Source organism: Sus scrofa, chromosome 6, assembly GCF_000003025.6.
Source record: "Sus scrofa isolate TJ Tabasco breed Duroc chromosome 6, Sscrofa11.1, whole genome shotgun sequence".
In the NCBI taxonomy this organism is placed as follows: Eukaryota; Metazoa; Chordata; class Mammalia; order Artiodactyla; family Suidae; genus Sus; species Sus scrofa.
In genome coordinates, this window is record NC_010448.4 from 101,133,526 (window position 1) to 101,153,806 (window position 20,281).

The following is a 20,281-nucleotide window of genomic DNA, read 5'->3' on the forward strand; positions in this document are numbered from 1 at the left end:
AACACTTCCCATGTACCAGGCGCCATGCTGGTGTGTTCCAGAAGTAGCACAGAGGCTGCCATGTGAGCTTTGAAGGTTTGTGCTTATATTACTTCGCTGCCCCCCAGCCTCCAGGTGATCAGGACTGTGCACATTAAGAGCCTGGCTGGCAGACCAGCCTGGGCTTTGGCACTGGTTTCGCTGTGCTGCCCATGTGGCAACAGGGCCCACATGCCACCCGAAGCTCAGAGGGCTCTGCATCCAAATCCATTTGCCTTTCGATGTGCTCCCATCCACCGCTGGAGTGAACGTTTCTTCCCGCACAGAAGCATTTTTGTCGGTGTCACACTCTCATGTCCGTAAAGATGGCAGGGCCTTTCCATATGTCAGTTCCAACCTGACCTGGCTTGTAATTCTATAACTGCTATTGGAGGAAGCAGGGAGGTCCCAGGAAAGGGAGGCCGGCTTTGAGAAGAGCAACTCCAGTTCCTGGTCAGGCTGACATCCGTGTTCATTCAATTATGCTCTCACCTTTGCAAGTGAAGGAAGCAGTCTTTCAGAGGATTTAAAAAAAAAAAAAGACATGCTGGGTGACTGGGTTGTAGTATTCAATCAAAAGACCTTAATTAATGATGTCTCAAGCTGTGTGAAGCAGGTATTAAACTAAAAGGTCACCCTTTAGCCATCAAAAAAATATGCTGCACTAAAGTCCTTTATTAGATGACTAACATATCAAAAGTTAATATGTTTTTTTCTGCATTTTTGTTAAAATGAAACCAAGCAATATCTGCTTCTTAAATATCAAGTTGAGGAGTTCGTTTCCAGCCTTTTCAGTAATGAGTATATTTGGCAAACGAGAGCCTGCAGGATGGAAACTCATTTCCTGGCACAGAGCAAGTTAGCATTTGCCACAGCACTATTTGTCTCTGCAGTGAGAGTCCTCAGACAGCTCAGCAGTCCCATCCCGTGTGAAGCATCTGTACCCCTTGGTATCACATGTCAGGTCTGTGCTACCCCATGGGGATGCAAGGCTGAATCGGAAATGATGGTCCTTGAATTGATGCTCTGCTGATGGACGCTGCAGAGTAAACAGACAGCTTCCATGTAGGGCGACAGGTGGTGAGGGTCCGATGGGATCCCCTGAGGAGGCAGGACTCACCCGCCCTGGGCTGCGAGAGAGCTGTGAGCACGGAACCCAGAACCGATGGACTGACTCTAGAATTCAAGGCCCCTTAGAAGAGCGTTTGCTGCAAAAGATCAAAGGAAGGGACCAAAGCCCTGCCCTCGAGTAGAAGCAACAGGGCCAATTCCCTCCCGTGGTGGGGGCAGCATCCTGCTCTAGGAAGCGTGCATTTCTTGCCACTTCCCCTGCTTGTTCAATGACTTACTCTACCTGGGCTCAGCTGTGTTGGCAACAAACCCTTAGAAGCGCCTCTGTGGGTGAAGGCAGCCAGGCTGGGAAGCTAGGAGGCCAGCAGGGGCAGCAGGAGAAGCCCCTGGGGCCCCAGACATGGGGGCAGCCCCCACGGTGGGGAGAGGGGGCTTCATTCCAAGGGTGGGGCTGGGTAGAGGGACAGAGACGTGCAGGGAAGACACTGAGACTCGGTGTCTAGCACGGGGTGGACACAGCACGGGTGCTGCTGAGGGGGCAGCAGAGAGGCAGGGTAAGAGCCAGATGCTGCCTGATAGGGTGGCCGAGAGGGGCCTGCAGGAGGAACACAGGGGAGGGAGGTCTGGGGTGGCGGACGTGAGCTGGGCACTGCTGTTCACAGAACGAGGGATCGTGGCGGTGGAGGGTGGTTAATGGGTTCTGAGCAGAATGGCAAAACCCAAAAGTAAGACCTCCAAGGAGGCCTGGCCTCTCCATGACTGCCTGGAAAATGGTAATGAAATTTAACCAAATATATCCAAAATACCATTTCAGCATGTAGATCAAGATGTAAATAGTTATTGAGGAAATATTTTACAGTCTTTACTTTTGTATAGAGTCATCAAAATCCAGGCCATAGTTTGTACTCACAGCACCTCTGGGTTTGCACTGAGTTCCCACTGCTCAGGCAGCCGAAGCCTGGCAGGGCAGGTGGTGTCTGTGTTGGACAGGGCACAGGTGCAGACAGGTGTGGGCCATGCAGGGCCTTTCTCCCACCTGTGATTCTCTGCATTCGAAATGTCTGGGAGGACCACGCAGGCCCAGAAAGTTGTTGGGGCTCCTCTGTTCTGTTTGTCACCTCAGTTTTGAGGAACAGATGGAAATGAGGGGGGTCTGACAGAGTCCTGCAGCACAGGAGTGACGGCTCCACGCACACCAAGTTCAAAGACCTTAAACAGGTGATAGGGGGGGCGAAGAAGGGGCTGCCAAGTGCGGAGCCCATCTGACCCTCCCTGCTGCCCTGCAGACGTCACTTGGGGAGAGAAACGCCCTACAGATGGAGTGGCCCAGTAAACTGGGGAAGGTGGAGCCATCTCAGATCTTACAGCAGGTGAGACGAGTCACAGAACTGGGTGTGGGGACCAGCTGCAGTTGTATTTTTTATTTCCTCCTCTTTGGATCAGTAAGCAGGTGGAATTGCTGCCCCTTCCCTGAAGAGGGTGCGTGTGCAATGGCCTCTGTGTTTAGCGGGATTAAAAATAACTCAGGGCCCGGCTTCTAGTTCCCGATGTTGACTCACTTGCGTCAGGTTTGGGGTGTGAGCCTTTGTGAGGAGACGGCCGTATCTGTACAGAGCATTTCCAGAGATGATGGTTTTCCTCTGTGGGGGAAGAGCAGAGGTGGGAAGGATGAGGAGAGGGGCAGAGAGGAAACCAGGGACCCGCTTTCATGTAGTTTTCAGATGAATTAAAATCCGTCAGTCTCTGAAGACTCTGGAATCTGGAATCACCAGGCCTCGTGGGTCTGTTTGGTCATCTCACCCCACAGGCAGCCCCTGAGTCACACACCATCCAAGGCTGGCCCGGCTGGCTGCCCGTGGACTTGGAGAAGACGGCCAGCCACTGGCTGGGGACCTCCGTTCAAAGGCGGAGAGCACTTACCATGGAGACCTGGGTGTCATCAAGGAGTCAGCTGGGTTCCAAGAAGGTCACTGCCTCTGCCGGAAAGGTAGTGACTTAGCGCTTCTGGGGGCCCAACTGTTCATTCTCTCCTCTCCAGACGCAGCTGGATGGACTCAGACCCTCTGCTGAGTCCTGCTGCTCTGGCCACGGCCTCCTGGGATCCCGGAGTGGCCGTGGGCATCCGAAAGCACTGCAGTCTCTCCAAGCACCGGGACAGAAATCATTAAACACTCCACTATATTTTTTCAGGCATACAACCCTGAAGAAATACCCAGTAAAAGAAAAACGGTAGCACCAAAATTCTTCCAACCAAACTGTTCTGCAAATGGCAGAGCACTGAGGTGACAAGCATTGCGGGCTGTTCTCTGGAAGTGGCAGCGCGTCTTAAGTGAAGGCGTAGCCTTATTTATCGTCGCTCACATCCATGTTAGAGGCCAAGCTGGGAACACACATACATTTCATTTTCTGATGCAAAAGGCATTTTGATGAATTAAAATGTCAGAGCCTGCAGCTGTAGGGCTCTTTCTGCAGGCTGACTCTTCTTGGCTGCCTTTCCGGGGAGCTGGGTAGGAGTCGTTGCTGTGAGGAGGAAACAGCTGGAAGCATCCAGTGTCCCTTGGCTGTCGGGGCTCCCCGGGCTGGACGCTGGGCCTGGTGGGGGACACGTGTGAGTTACCAGTTAGGAGAACTCTTCTTTCCTTTTCTTTTTTCATTGTTCTGTTATCTCAAGTTCTTTTGTTTGTTTTATTGGTGTGAAGGTCATTTACAAGGTTGTGATCATTTCTGCTGTCCAACAAAGTGACCCTGTCGTATGTAGACACACACCTGTTCTCTTTCAGGTTCTCGTCCCACAAAGATAATCACAGAATATTGGGTAAAGTTCTCCGTGCCACACAGCAAGTCCCCGTTGGCCAATGTTGCCCTCTCTTGGTGGGCTTCCTTTTCTAATCTAGAAGCCTCTGTTTATTCCCAGTGCCCCAAGATAGAACAAGCTGATCCTTTTGATGTTACAAGAATGGCTTCTAAGGACAGTGCACATCTTCATCACAGGCTCATGCTCTTTCATTTCTCAACAACAACCTAGTGACACGAATGGTGCTGGGCTTGGTAAAAAGCTAAAACCAGTGTATTCATATTCAATAAGAGAGGTATGCAAAATTTTCTGTGGAAATGCTAAAAATTCTGATTTTTTGCACAGAATTTAAATAATACACATCACACCACATTCTAGAGCCTGTCAGGAGCCACGTAATTCCAAAGCTGGCAACTCAGCGTTCGTTCACAGCACTGTCAGTGGCAGATGGATACCTGCCCTACTCTGGCCACAGCATGTGGGTCCCCACTCCCCGGGACTCCAAGGATGACTTCAGGGACGCTGCAGTGTCATTCCAGGGCCACTGAATAGGGCCCTGGAGATCTTGAGTGCTGACCTGAACTTCAGCTTCCAAATCTGAAGCCAAAGAGAAGCCACATCTGATCTGCGGAAAGAAAACAAAGCACTTCCTTTAAGTGAAAAAGTCAAAGTCCTCAACTTGAAGAAAAAAAAAAAAATCATATGCTGAGATTGCTAAGACCTCTGGTAAGAACAAATCTCCTATCTCCAAAATTGTGAAGAAGGAAAAGAAATGAATGGTAGTTTTGCTTTCGCGGCCTCAAACTGCAGCAGTGACAGCCAAGTGCATGGTAAGTGCTCCGTTAAGATGGGAGAGGCTTTCAATTTGTACAGGCTATTTTGAGAGAGAGGGAGACTGCATTTCCAAAACTTTTATTATTATAGTATGTGTTTCATGATTGCTGTATCTTACTACTAGTTATTATTGCTGATCTCTGATTGTGCCTAATTTATAAGTTAAACTTATAGGCACGTTTGTACAGGAAAGGAACATAATCTATATAGAATTTGGCACTATCCTTGGTTTCAAGTCTAGGGGTCTTGAAATGCACCCCCGTCAATAAGGGGGGGACAGCTATCGCGTAATATTGACTGTGCACCGAACACTTATGTGCAGGAGCCGTTCTAATCCCAGCAGCTCAGTGAGGCATGAGATCTATAATTATCCCATTTTAAAGAAGAAAAACCTTGGAGTTCCCGTCGTGGTGCAGCGGAAACAAATCCAACTAGGAACCATGAGGTTGCGGGTTCGATACCTGGCCTCACTAAGCAGGTTAAGGAATTGGCATTGCCTTGAGTTATGGTGTAGGTTGCAGATGCGGCTCTGATCCCCAGTGGCAGTGGCTGTGGCGTAGGCGTAGGCGGGCGGCTACAGCTCCGATTAGACCCCTAGCCTGGGAACCTCCATATGTCGTAGGTTCGGCCCTAAAAAGACACAAAGACAAAAAAAAAAAAGAAAAACCTTGATACATAGGCGCGAAGGATCTCATGGGGTTGAGGGGGACCTGCCCTTCCCTGGATACCCCAGTCCTGTCTCAGCTAGACCTAAAGGTCTCCCCCCAAAACCATTAGCTGTGGAAGAAATCAGACCTGGGAAGCAGTACAAAGAAGGCAGAACCACCACGATGACACTCTCCAAAATGCATCTGCTCTCTCTTGTGCTGCCCCTGGGGACTTGGTCCTGCCTTGGGTTAATTTGGAATAAAGCTGTCCTCGGAATTTATCGTGGCCTCTGCTCTGGAGTCTCCCCTCTCCAGCCTGCATGGGAGGTGTCTCAGGTCCAGCCCTGGCTTAGGGATGGACAGCAGGCTCCCTGCTCAGGGCCTCCCTCCCTAACCTAAATCATGTCTTTGGAGCAGGAAAACTCGGCTCCCCACTTCCCACCCCATGTTGTAACACTGGTAATAGTAACCATGCCATCCAAGGTCAGCACGTGAGTAGTCCTGACAGGCCCCCCAAGCCTCCAAATGGAGGGTTGCAGGTGCACAGGCAGGACCCTCACCCCTACCCCCACCCCGGGAGGGGATCCAACCCAGCAAGTAGCTACAGACCTCGGGCCTCTGGAGCCCCCTCCCCGTGAACTCTGCTCCACCTGCACATCTAGCCTCCACCTCCCTCCAAATAGACTGATTTGATGGGGCCACAAACCAAATTCAAAAGCAGCTGAGAGCATAAAGCCACCTGGGTCCAAGCTGGGCTCTCTCCCTGGAGTGGTGGCCACAGGGCCCTCTTGCTACTGAAACACACTGAGTCCCTGTCCTCATCCTCCAGGGCCGGGAGCCGGGCAGTGGACAGAGGAGGCTGGTGCCATTCAACGCTGCCCACCACACGTAGGGTTTATTTCCAGGTCCATGCCTCGGCACCCAGGGCCATCTGCTTCCAGAACTGGGCTCTGGAACATGTTTTTGCCTGGGAACACAATGGGTTTTTTCCTACTTCGAAGGCCTTCAGCCTTTCTTTCTGAGTCACAGGAACATGATCACCCTCCCTGGACACCTGCATTCCTCCAAAGCACGAGACTCGTCTCTGTGTCTCTTCAGAGTCCTGTCTGTTTCAGAAACAACACATGAGTGGTTCACATAGGGCATGGGTTTGAGATCCATATGTGATTTGTTTTTTAAGCCCATGCGCTTTCAGCAACAGCAACCAACGGATTGAGGCAGCGATTCCTTTGCAGACTAAAAGCCCAGCTCTGGCTCAGGTCTTAGTCCCTAAGAGCCCTGGGCTTTGACTCCTGGCTTCCTGGGAGGTTCTTGCTCCATGTTGCCTCCACGCTGGGTTTCCAGGGCCAGTTCTGCGTGTACTCCCATCCAGCCTGACAACTTCATTAAAGAGCATTCACATTTGTAAACCTGCCGGTGCTGTGAAGATGTGAGCCATCCCTTCAGAACCAGCAGCCTCACGCGCCACTGGCTGAACCGCACCGAGGAGGTAACCTATTTACATACTAAAAAGGTCAGTGTTGGACAGTCAGCATTTAGAGAAGAATTTGCTGCTGCCTGCAACTGGAGCATAAGAACTGGGGAGAAGGTGGCAATTTTGCTGTCTCCTTATCTGTGTAGATGGCACACATGGGGACATCGTGGGGACATCCGTGCTCAGCGTTCAGCAGAAATGGCCAGGCTTCCTGGCAGTGAGTCCTCTCTGATCCTGGACTGGTGGGTGACTGTACGAGTGTGCAAAGGGCAGGTCGGCCTCACCCACTGACAATGGTCATAATTTGGGGCTGGAATATTTGCATAATAGCTCTTCAGACATCATTAGTAAAACACAAACCATCATCATAAACCATCATCGAGATGTGGCTACTCCTCGCTTAGCCTGCCGTTTGCATCAGGAAAGGTGGGCTCTGGGAGGGCTTCAAACATTTCCTTCTGCGGTCCTTCAGAGTCTTTTAAAATATCAATGGCTTTATGTGTGTCGAAAGTATCCTAAAAGTGGTCACTATGAAGGTGAGAGTTTGCTCTGGAATGGCTTCAGTGTTCTTGCTCCTTGTCCACGCGCACCTCTTAAGCAGTTATTAGGGAACTGAGATCCTTGGCTCCCTCTAAATGTCAGGCTATAGCAGAAGTCAAGTCCCTCTTGAAGGTGGAAACCTTGCTCAGAAAGGCTGGGGAGAAAGTGTGGGCGGCACTGGAGTCTTCCTCCTTGGTCACAGCAGCCAGTGTCCCTCGAGCCTAGGACTGTGGCCCCCAAGGGAAGCCCCATCAGGAGTGCCTGGGCCAGGGCAGTCAGCTCTCTGCTGCCTCTTCCCCTAGCCTGGCAAGGCCTTCATGTCCTGCAGGGACCTAGAGCAGCAGCTGCCACCCAGGCTCTCCAGGAAACCAGACGTGGGCCAGGGCCTGTTGTGATAGATGCAGCAGCTCCAGGAAGGAGCAGGGCTGTGTGCACATCCCGGGTGGCCTGTGGGACCGCCCACTGAAATTTGCATCCAGCCAGGCTGTGTGTTCACTCTAACTCCTGACTCAGAAGGGAGAGGCCAGTGGCAGTGACAGGCTGGCTCCTCATTGGCATCAGTGCATCACAGAGATTTCTTCAAAGGTGCTTAGCAAATACCAGTCTCGGGGCCTTAGTAACATCTGTTTCTCACGCCGTTGCTTTGAAGCAAGGCAGCAGTGTCACAGCACCCAGGGACTCCTCCGGCAATGACACTGTCTGGCCAGCATTTGCAGCGTGTATAACAGCCCTGGGCGGCCTCCCCGCCCGCCTCCCTTACAGAGCATTCAGTCAAGCAGGTGCAGCACGAGCACACCAGTCGATCTTCATGTCCTTGTCGGCCCAGCCTTTCTAGGACCTTCCCCTGGGCTGTGAGCAGCACGGCAATCTGCTCCCGGGTGTGGCCAATGTCCCTGTGGGTCAGGTGGCCCAGTGTACTGTGGATGAGGCGAGTGACTGCCCGGGGCCTGGGATGGACCTGCCCCCGCTGCAGGGATTTCTCCTAGGTGCCTGTGTCAAACTCTGGATCCACGCATAGGGGACGACTAGTCATGAGACTGAGGACCTTAGGAGGCCCTGCCCTCTGCAGCCTCCTCCAGCACCATATCCACTGCCTCCCCACCCCCACCCCAGCAGGGCTGATTTAGGTGGAGGGGCCCAGGCCTCCAGCCCCACATCACAGATTTGCTTTGAGGAAACAGGAAGGTGTGAGCCTCTAGGCTTGTGTCCTGCAGCCATGGGCGAGCACCACCCCCAAGATGCTCTGCGCCCCAGGGGCTCCTCGGCCTGGCACCCCAGGCCCAGGATCCCGTGCTCTCACACTGGGGCAGCCCTGGGCTACCCTTACTCCATCTGCAGCCACAGGTGATCAGGTCGACCTCATGTTTATTTTTAAAATAAGCCAGATCACAACAGTGCACAGGATGCCAGACAAAGCCAGAGTGGAGAACAAATTTTATTTTAGTCTAGTTTAGTTTAGTTTTTGTTATGGTAATTTTATTATTATTGTTTTTAATTAATGAATTTTATTACATTTATAAGTGTACAGCAATCATCACAACCCAATTTTATAACATTTCTATCCCAAACCCTCAGTGCATCCCCCCACCCCCCAACCTATCTCCTTTGGAAACCATAAGTTTTCAAAGCCTGTCATACTGATGACTCAAAGAAGTTCATTCTGTCCTTTTTTTAGATTCCACAGGTAAGTGACAGCATTTGATGTTGGTGTCTCATTGTCTGACTAACTTCACTTAGCATAATTTCTAGGTCCATCCATGTTGCTGAAAATGCCATTATTTCTTTCCTTTTAATGGCTGAGTAATATTCCATTGTGTACATATACCACATCTACTTGACCCACTCCTCTGTCGATGGACATTTGGGTTGTTTCCATGTCTGGGCTATTGCAAATAGTGCTGCAGTGAACATTAGAGTACATGTGTCTTTTCGAGCCATGGTTTTCTCTGGATAGATGCCCAGGAGTGGGATTGCTAGATCAAATGGTAGTCCTAGTTTTAGTTTTCTGAGGAATCGCCATTCAGTTTTCCACAGTGGTTGCACCAATTTACAATCCCACCGACAGTGTACTAGGGTTCCTTTTTCTGCACACCCTCTCCAGCGGTTATTGTTTGTAGACTTTTTGATGATGGCCATTCTGGCTGGTGTAAGGTGGGACCTCATAGTGGTTTTGATTTGCATTTCTCTAATGATGAGTGATGTTGAACATCTTTTCATGTGTTTTTTGGCCATCTGTATGTCTTCTTTGGAGAACTGTCTGTTTAGGTCGTCTGCCCATTTTTTGATGGGGTTGTTTGTTTTTTGGTATTGAGAGGTAGGAGGTGATTATGAATTTTGGAGATTAATCCCTGGTCGGTCGATTCATTTGCAAGTATCTTCTCCCATTCTGTGGGCTGTCTTTTCATTTTGTTTAGGGTTTCCTTTGCTGTGCAGAAACTTTGAAGTTTAGTTAAGTCCCATCTGTTTATTTTTGTTTTTATTGTCATTACTCTAAGAGGTGGATCTGAGAAGATGTTGCTGTCATTTATGCTGGAGAGTGTTTGGCCTGTGTTTTCCTCTAAGAGTTTTATAGTATCTGGTCTCATATCTAGGTCTTTAATCCATTTGGAGTTTATTTTTGTGTATGCCGTTAGGGAGTGTTCCAGTTTCATTCTTTTACATGTGGCTGTCCATTTTTACCAGCACCACTTATTGAACAGGCTGTCTTTTCTCCAGTGTATATTCTTGCCTCCTTTGTCATAGATTAGTTGACTGCAGGTGCATGGGTTTAATTCTGGGCTTTCTATCCTGTTCCACTGATCTATATGTCTGTCTTTGTGCCAGTACTATACAGCTTTGATGACTGTAGCTTTGTAGTATAGTCTGAAGTCAGGGAGCCTGATTCCTCCAGCTCCATTTTTCTTTTTCAGGATGTCTTTGGCTATTCTGGGTCTTTTGTGCTCCCAAACAAACTTTAAAATATTTTGTTCAAGTTTTGTGAAGAATGTCCTTGGTACTTTGATAGGGATTGCATTGAATCTGTAGATTGCCTTGGGTAGTATAGTCATTTTGATAATATTGACTCTTCCAATCCAGATTTGATTTTAATATAAAGGTGCCTCACAGGACTGATTTTGAACAAGGATCAAGTAAGTCCCGTTGCTTCCTGTGAAGCCATGGAAATGCTTCATCCTTAAAGCAACACATCCTTTGACATTCCTTTTGAGGGAGTGTTGTTTTCACTCATCAGGCCTTCATTAATTTTTTAAAAAGTGAAAGAAAACCCCAAGTCACCCTGAGGATGAAATGGAGTAGAGCTGAAGTTAAATTAGTCACCAAAAATTCACCTAGTGCTTCCTGCAATCCTCTTGACTCCATCTGGTTGAGGCTACCTTTCCAGCTCTGGTCCAGGAGCAGACAGCAATGGCCATGCAGAGGTTGGAGGTCAGGCTGGTTGGCACCCCCCTCCACCCAGGTAGCTCACAAAGTGCACCTGCCAGGACCCCCTGCCCAGCACTCTTTGCCTGGACGGGGCCTAGCACACCCTGCCTGCCTGCCTGGCCCCTCTCCTTCCATAGCCCAGGGGCCTGGGAACAGAGAGTTGACTGGACCTGCAGGTGTCTGGGGTGGAAGGGTAGTACCTAAATGTGAGCCTGCTCTCTAGAGGCTATGGGGAGCCCACTCCGACCCTGTCTGTGAGCTTTTACCGGTATACAAAGCCAACTGAGTTAAAACCTATCATGCCTGTAATCTAACCACAGACGGCTTTGCCCTTGGAACAGCCACCCCAGGCTCCAGGCAGTCTCTCCCCTGACCCTCCATCCATCTCATTTCTGCACCTTTTAAGTTGGATGGACAGGTACCTCTCTTCCCTCTCTGGTCCTGCTCTGTAGGGCCCTGGCCCGTCACTGTCCTGCTCAGAAATCCAACCCAGGCTTTTGTGCAGAGTGGCTGAGTCCCAGGTGAGAGGGAGTGGGCACAGCAGGGCAGCTCTGGGTGTGCCTTCACCACCTGCACAGAACCCAGGGCCCGAGATAAGCCCTTAGGACCTGCTTGGCTATCCCGCCCCGCCTCCCACCCTGGGCCCTCGAGTGTTGTCACACATGCACAGTCATTGTGGCTGCCCCACATCCCCCGTCCAGCCCCAGCAGCCCCACCCTGGCCCCTGGCATGCTCTCCTCAGCAGGAGCCCCAGGCTGGTCCCTGGTCCCCTCTGGGCCCTCAGTGTCTCTGGTCTGTGGCTGAGGTTGGTCACTTGCTTGGCTGACCCTGAACCCTGAACAGATGAGCAGAGACCTTACTTCACACACTTGGCCTCTGTCCTGCAACCTCTCACTGCGCCTGGCACTGAGTACATAACCCAGTGTTTGTTGAATGAATGTTGACTGACAGACGCATCATGGGCTAGATGTTGAAACAAAAGTAGAATGTATCCAAGCAAAGGAGAAAAGGGCAACTGTGCCGGGGAGGAAAACCAGACTGGGGGCGAGTGTGACATGTGCCAGGATGACAGATTTGCAGCGTGTCTGTTACTGACATTAATAATGACCGTGAACAATGTTAATGTAATGATAGTGAGGTGCGTAGTCTTAGTTTGCCCATTTTATAGGTGGGGAAATGGAGGCACCCAGAGACTAAGGAACCTCTTAAGCCACACAGTCAGGCCAGTCCTGAGCTGATGTCTCACCCCCCCCAGCAGCTGCCAACTTGGCTGGAGGAAGGTGTCCTGGAGGAGGGTGGGCCAGGCCTGAGGCCAAGCACTGGCCTGTGAGTTGGTCAGGAGGCAGTGTCAGCTCTTAGGTCCCGAGGCTGAAAGGCATGTGCTGAAGCTGGTGCTCTGGGGAGATGAAAATGCAAAGACGCTCAATGAGGATGAGCATGAGAAAGGGCCTGGGCCGGCAGGCGCCAATATCCAGGGCCGCCAGACCTCAGCAGACAAAACAGCAGCTCATCATGGCCACAGATGAAGAGGTGAGAGGAGCCAACGTGATGCCATTTATAGTCTTGGCACTCCACAGTGTGGTGCTTAATTAGGATAATGATGCTCAAGAAATACAGGACCTGCAGATTTCTCCTGAAAGAAAGGAAAAGTAGTGGTGCCATCAGAAAAACGGAATTTTAAGAGTTCCCATCATGGCGCAGTGGAAACAAATCCGACTAGTAACTGTGAGGTTGCAGGTTCGATCCCTGACCTCACTCAATGGGTTAAGGATCCGGCATTGCTCTGAGCTGTGGTGTAGGTCCCAGATCAGACTTGGATCCCGTGTTGCTGTGGCTGTGGTGTAGGCTGGCAGCTGTAGCTCTGATTCGACCCCTAGCCTGGCAACCACCATATGCCACAGGTGCGCCCCCGCCCCCCCACCAAAAAAAAGTCAGAAAAAAAAATGGAACTTTGGGGACAGGACCCAGTATGGGGGCAGGAGGACAATAAGGTGAATGTGTTCTGGGACTTTCTGAGTTAGTCTCCACAGTTACACCAGGGGCAAGCAGAAATGCCAGACGGGGCCTCACTGAGGTATCTTCTCTGGAGAGCGTCCACAGCCAGGAAGTGTAGGGAGCCAGCTGGAGGGGTACCCTGAAGAGGGGCAAGGAACAGGGGGAGGCCTAGGAAGAAGTGTCAGGTAGAGGCTGGCAGTGAGTGCCCAGGACACAGGGTTCCAGCTGGCACGTGGGCTTCAGGGGATTTGGAAAATTGTGTACAATGTGTTTTTTTCCCCTAAGAGGAGGACCAGGATTTTTATTAACTTCTTGGGGGGTGAGAGGAGCAGCATCCCAGAAGAGCAGGAATCACTATTTAGGAGCATAAGGTGGTAAATAGGAAATTGGGGGGGGGGGCAGGAGGCTCTGATCTGACAGGTGTCAAGTCTGACCCAGAACAGAGTGGAGGGTGGTTAAATGGAAGCAGCTGGTCCAACACACCCTCAGGATGTGCTGGGTCTCGGGAGGAAGAGGCTCCGAGGGCACTGGAATTTGATGGAGGATGAGGTCTCTGTATTGGACCCATGGGCTCCCAGACTCTTACTGCTGGAAGAGGCCTTAAACATTTTCTAGATTAAAAACAAAGTAGCCATGGAAGAGGCCATCTTCATGCAGTGCTTCCTAACCACGCCTGCCCGCCCTCAGCGACACATCCCAGAGAGAGCAGTCCGGGCAGTTCCCTAGCGTTGATATCCCCTCATCTTCACATCTCCCTAATTAGATGCCCTTGAGGATAAGGACCACATCCTAAATTTCCTTCTATGTCCTCACCTTTGTATCAGATTTCCTGGCACCAGAATCGGTTCTCAAGGAGAATCTTTGACTGTTCAGAGTATGGGCTTTGTGATTGTTCCAAGCAGGGTAGCGAGGATCTGAGGCAGTTCAGGGTCAGCAAAAGGGCATGTTCTCTGCTTTGTTCCCATTGGGCGGCACACTAGAGCCAGAGTTCAGTGGCCAGGGATGGAGCATTTTGAAAACAACTTGTGGGTCCTTGTGTTTTGTGCCATCCAGTGAAAAGGCGAGTGGTTATCTCTGGCAGAAGATACAGCACAAGGACCATCCCGCTTGTCTCCATCCTGGCCTGGGCCGCATGGCATAGCTGCCTGGGCCTTTGTCACGTTGCCTAGAGGTGGGGGCTGGCTTTTAACTCCTCTGCGGCTGTGGTTGTTTCTGCCAAAGCACTTTTCCACAGCACACGCAGGCCATGAATTCGATTTAGTGGTTCTAAAGAGAGAGACAAGCATGGTGAATGCATGTCATTGTAGGGAAGGCGCTGCTTTGTGAGACCGGTGTGGGAAATGCGAGAGTGTACACTCACCCCGGCCGTGGGCCATGTATCCTACTCTGGTCATGGAAACACTCCAGAGAAGGGAACATGCATGAAAGAGGAGGGACTAAGTTGTCTTTATATCTTTTTACATCTTTATAGCAAGTATCTTGCCAGGACAGGCGTGTGACAAATGTGCAAGTGGGTGAATAAGTTGGGTGGTGAACTTTCTGCAGCCCCTCCTGCCAGGTGTCCGTGGACACACACAGGCAGGATGTGACATATGCACATCACAGCCACAGGTGCAACCCGGGGTTGCTTGATGCCCATAGGGGTACTTTTATTTCTTACATTTGAAAATGCCTTTTAACACAGCACCTGGAAATCATCCAAGGGCACCCTAAATGTCCATCATTTCTAAAAGATGGCATTGCTTTAAAAGCAATCTTTACATGGGAGGGAGTGTTTGGAAAACTTGAGGATACTGCTAACTAAGCATAGTTATACAACGAGGCCCTGGAAAGGGGCAAATGACAAATTCCACTGTTAGGAAATGAGACCCAGGCTGGAAAAATGGTCCCCAGTGGACCTGGAGCCAGGACAGTTAAGCCCGCAGCACTGGCTCAGCCGAATGGGGAGCATCGACCACTGGAGAGATTTAAGGGGGCAGCAGCCCCACTGAGGGACACTGGGCTCCACAGGGAAGCCAGGAAAAGGAGGTCCCCCAGGAGGTGCATGGGGTGAAGTATGGGCTCAGCTCAGACCCCACACGCTCTCATTTTTCTTAGTCTTTCCAAGCTGCTATGTCGTGCCCAGAACTAACTTATTCTGTGTCCTTCCAAAGCAAAGCCTGGGTGGAGTTCCCGTCGTGGCTCAGTGGTTAACAAATCCAACCAGGAACCATGAGGTTGCGGGTTTGATCCTTGGCCTTGCTCAGTGCGTTGCCGTGAGCTATGGTATAGGTTGCAGACGCGTCTCGGATCCTGCGTTGCTGTAGCTGGTGGCTACAGCTCCTACTGGACCCCTAGCCTGGGAACCTACATATGCTGCAGGAGCGGCCCGAGAAATCACAAAAAGACAAAAAAAAAAAAAAAGCGAAGCCTGGGTGTCATCTGTGGGACACTATGCTCTGGGGAATTTGGGGAACCCTCCCCAACTCAGCTTCCACCCAGGTGTGTTGCGCCCCACAAGGCCAAGGCCAAAGTCGGCCATCCTGGGCTCCAGCAGGGCTGCCATCACCTCGGGAAAGCAGACAGTCTACACTGCCATCCTGGCTGGAGGCAACAGCAGCAGTTCCCCTCCAGGGAGCTGGCTCCATCTGAAGCATCCCCTGCACTGACCACAGCTTGAAAAAGAAAGAATGTGCTGAGGGGAGCGCGGAGGGGACCTTTCTGGTACCGATCTGTGGTCTTTGAGGCTCACTGCTGTGCACTGAGCAAGTCTACAGCACATGGGCTCAAGACAGGATTATTCTCAGGGGAATGAATCCTGACTGGCAGTAGTGTGTAATGATACCAAATAATGATCCGGGCCTTTGGCTATTTTAAAATTCGGACCAGAAAAGTCTGCCTCAGTGGAATTCATGGAAATTGTTCTTTACTTTGGAAAAAGGCAGATTAAGCAGAACCAGGATCTCTTTCCCAAAAGACAGAATTTGAGACACATGGCAAAGCTGTCTGAAGAAGACAGTAAAGGACAGCGGGAGAGGGGACAGCAAGGGACAGTGCCAGGTGGTGCCAGCCGGCCACAGGCCACCCTGCCGGGCGGTGCAGCTCTGCCTACTCTTTGGCTTAAAAATCCAGTCTACCTCAGACATGGATGGTGATTTCTTGGCTCACGATACTGAGAACAGGGAATGTGATCCTCTTTGTATTTGTTTGCCCAGGAAAGGACATTTTAAGCCCTGAAAACTGTGTGAGTAGCACACAGCCCTTTTTCAAGAACAGTGGCTCTTGGAGTATGTGCTGACAATAGGCCATCTCTGGAACACCTGCTTGGGCATGGGGGAGTCCAGGGCCCTATGCAGGCCTGGCTTCCCAGGAGCCAGTGATTGAGATGCAATCGACGCGTGCCTGTAGCCGATTCCTAGCCCCAGTTTTCCATTTTTGATTTCCTGCTATGTCCCCCAGCCCCCACTTCCTGTGAGTGCTGCCCAGAAGAGTCCTCTTTGTGCAGTGCTCTTACCCAGGGCAGTATCTGGACTCACTCTTTGATGTCACAATTGTGTGGGTTGCGGGTGCTTTTGGCACTCAGTGGGTGGGGGCCAGAGATGCTGCTCAACATCCTACAGTTCACAGGGTGGCCCCACAGCAAGAGGGATCAGGCCCAGCATATGAGTAGCCCTGGGGTGGGGAAGCTACCCTAGAGCATTCTGTTCCTACACTCCACTCTGAGTCCTTCTGCCCCATACCCAGCCTGTGGCAGAGCCTTAGGATTTTACCTGCAGCACCTCCTGCCTCCAGCTCTTGGCTCTGCCGCTGGGGGAGCATCTAGCCCTTAGAGCTTCCCACTGAGGCGGAGCTGCAGCCATGCCTCCCAGGGGCCACCCTCCTAGCCCAGCCCAGCCCAGCCTATCCAGATCAACCCCCAGGCCTTCCCTGGCCCAGGCTCCTTGGCCCTGACTGCACTTTAGGGTCAGCCTGGGATTCTGATCTATGCCCAGCACTGGGCGGGACCCAGCTAGATTGGTTTGGAATCTCTGCAGGGTAAGTTTGGCTCTAGATCCTGTTCAAAGCTCTCCAGGTGGTTCCTGTGTGTTGTCCAGGATGTAAAGGGGCTGAACTGCTGCTCCAGGGCACTTACAGCCATGCATGACCTTGACAAAGTTATTAAACCCCTTTGGCCTTCAGCTTCAGCATCACTTCCACAGCAGTGCCCTGGGCAGAGTGTTTCTGAGTCCCTGTTTTTGGCCAGGCCCTGGGTGGGGTGCTGGGGGCTCGGAGCAGGGAGACAGAACCCACCTCAAGTCTGGAAAGGCAGATGGGCAGGGCCTCTCCTCCTGACCGTCCCCGTCATGGCTGCCTTGCACAGGCCACTGCCCCCTCCCCTCCCTGATGCCACAGGCCAGTCAGATGATGGAAGGTTCCCGAATGCCAGGGCACCACACAGATGGAAGCTGTCATCGGCACTGTCATAACTGCAACCCTTCGCAGGCCAGTCTGGAAGCAAAAGGCCAGAAAAGAGAGAAGGAGCTAGTGTCATTTCCGAGCTGGCGAGTGCTAATGTGACACAATAGTCACTATTTAAATCCCAGGACTTTGGGGAATTTGAAATATATTTTACTTAAATGTTGAATGACTACAACCCAAAGTATTATTTCAGGTGCATGTTTTAAATCAGGCTTTTCATCTTGCGCTGTAGGTGGCTGAGTTTGTACAGTCTCTGCTGGGCTACGAAGAACATGCCAAGTGCTTCAAGAAAGAGGTAGGAAATATAAAAATTATATGTATTTCTCTACTTCCAAGCCCAGAAGTGTTTTGTTCCCATTGACTTCAGCGTAAACAAGAGTGGTTTGGGGAGGCAAGAGAAAGCGGTCCAGGCCAGAGGGGGCCCAGCGGGGCAGCCTCTGTCTGTGTCACTGACATGAGCTGTGCTTTGTCACTGGAGGCTGCAGCCTAAGCTCTGCAGCTGCTCATGACAGGGGCTATTGCCACATGTTAATCAGTTAACTCCGGGGCTGGGCCCCTGCACTGTGACTTCAGCTGGGGGCAGGGAGGACCTGCCTTGGGGAGGAGCACTGGCTTGTCGTGCCCTGCCCAGCCCCTGCTCAGGGGACACAGAAGCCACACAATCCTTCTGTGGAGCTTCTGCTTCCACACTCCTCTCGTTTGAACTGCTTACGGAAGTTGCTGTCTGTTCTGGGCCCTGACTTGAGAATTGTCATCCTTGGGTCCTTGCAGTGACTTGGAGGACAGGGCAGATGGCCGATGGGTAAGCTGGGGTGTGGCGTGGAAAGGATTCCAGCCCACATCCATCTGCTTCCAGGGCTCCCGCCATTGCTCTAGAACCCTCCACCACTGTTGTTCTAGAACCCTCCAAGAAAACTGCAGGCACAGGGACCCCTCTGAGGCTGTCAGGGCATGCGTGGTGCTGGGAAGGTACTCTCTGAATGCTGTGTCCTGGGACCCTCAGAGCTGACAAGCCCTCTGTTTCCAGGGAGTTCAGCACCAGAGCCATTGCGGCTTTGGTCTGGAACTGCCCTTGGAACGTGGGGCTCACTGGCCCACCTGAGCCCAGCCTCACACACATGGGTGCAAAGACTTCAAGTATTTTAACTATGTGTTAAAATACTTTATACAACATGATAGAGTCTATATCACTTTATACTATGTAATACAGCAGTCAGGCAAGTTTAATTTTACAAACTAAAACAGATCTTTCTATATCATCATATGTTCTGTTGCTTAACAGTCCATGAAAAATTTCCCAAAACATTAACTGTTTCATTAAGACATGAATTTTGATGACTGCCTGGTCCCCCATCCTAGATGACATTGTCATTTATTTCCTTTTGCTGCTTCTGGAGTCTCCAGTCTGCAGTATTGAACTGTGACAAACAACTTTGATGTGTCCTCATTGCACTCCGTTCTCATGGGAAACATTCCAGGAGATTCACTTGGTAGATGAAAGTGGGTTATTTTCTAAGGCCCTTAATAAAATTCAGTCCATAGATCAGTGGAACAGGATAGAAAGACCAGAATTAAACCCATGCACCTGCAGTCAACTAATCTATGACAAAGGAGGCAAGAATATACACTGGAGAAAAGACAGCCTGTTCAATAAGTGGTGCTGGTAAAAATGGACAGCCACATGTAAAAGAATGAAACTGGAACACTCCCTAACGGCATACACAAAAATAAACTCCAAATGGATTAAAGACCTAGATATGAGACCAGATACTATAAAACTCTTAGAGGAAAACACAGGCCAAACACTCTCCAGCATAAATGACAGCAACATCTTCTCAGATCCACCTCTTAGAGTAATGACAATAAAAACAAAAATAAACAAATGGGACTTAACTAAACTTAAAAGTTTCTGCACAGCAAAGGAAACCCTAAACAAAATGAAAAGACAGCCCACAGAATGGGAGAAGATACTTGCAAATGAATCGACCGACCAGGGATTAATCTCCAAAATTTATAATCACCTCCTACCTCTCAATACCAAAAAACAAACAACCCCATCAAAAAATGGGCAGACGACCTAAACAGACAGTTCTCCAAAGAAGACATACAGATGGCCAAAAAACACATGAAAAGATGTTCAACATCACTCATCATTAGAGAAATGCAAATCAAAACCACTATGAGGTCCCACCTTACACCAGCCAGAATGGCCATCATCAAAAAGTCTACAAACAATAACCGCTGGAGAGGGTGTGCAGAAAAAGGAACCCTAGTACACTGTCGGTGGGATTGTAAATTGGTGCAACCACTGTGGAAAACTGTATGGCGATTCCTCAGAAAACTAAAACTAGGACTACCATTTGATCTAGCAATCCCACTCCTGGGCATCTATCCAGAGAAAACCATGGCTCGAAAAGACACATGTACTCCAGTGTTCACTGTAGCACTATTTGAAATAGCCCAGACATGGAAACAACCCAAATGTCCATCGACAAAGGAGTGGATCAAGAAGATGTGGTATATGTACACAATAGAATATTATTCAGCCATTAAAAGGAAAGAAATAATGGCATTTTCAGCAACATGGATGGACCTAGAAATTATCATGCTAAGTGAAGTCAGTCAGACAGCAAGTCACCAACATCAAATGCTATCACTTACCTGTGGAATCTGAAAAAAGGACAGAATGAACTTCTTTGAGTCAGTATCACAGACTTTGAAAAACTTATGGTTTCCAAAGGAGACAAGTTGGGGGTGGGGTAATGTGCTGAGGGGTTAGGATGCAAATGCTATAAAATTGGGTTGTGATGATTGTTGTACAACTATAAATATAATAAATTCATTGAGTAATATATAAAAAAAAATTCAGGAGTCCCATCATGGCGCAGTGGTTAACAAATCCAACTAGGAACCATGAGGTTGTGGGTTCGATCCCTGGCCTTGCTCAGTGGGTTAAAGATCTGGCATTGCTGTGAGCTGTGGTGTAGGTGGAAGATGCAGCTCAGATCTGGCATTGCTGTGGCTCTGGCATAGGCTGGTGGCTACAGCTCT

General features: G+C 50.3%; 2 long non-coding RNA genes across 3 annotated transcripts in view; one reads left to right on the forward strand and one right to left on the reverse strand.

The window, feature by feature from the left end:
• The window catches only part of LOC102165197, a 298,565-nt gene extending 279,689 nt beyond the window's left edge, over positions 1-18,876 (forward strand). For both annotated transcript variants that reach the window (XR_002345021.1, XR_002345024.1), the window contains one exon: positions 17,463-18,876. This is a non-coding gene — a long non-coding RNA (uncharacterized LOC102165197). The remainder of the gene's footprint in view (positions 1-17,462) is intronic.
• The window catches only part of LOC102164613, a 65,945-nt gene continuing 57,585 nt past the window's right edge, over positions 11,922-20,281 (reverse strand). The window contains exons 2-4 of the long non-coding RNA XR_002345027.1: positions 17,063-17,260; positions 13,607-14,059; positions 11,922-12,431 (exon numbers count right to left, since the gene is read on the reverse strand). This is a non-coding gene — a long non-coding RNA (uncharacterized LOC102164613). The remainder of the gene's footprint in view (positions 12,432-13,606; positions 14,060-17,062; positions 17,261-20,281) is intronic.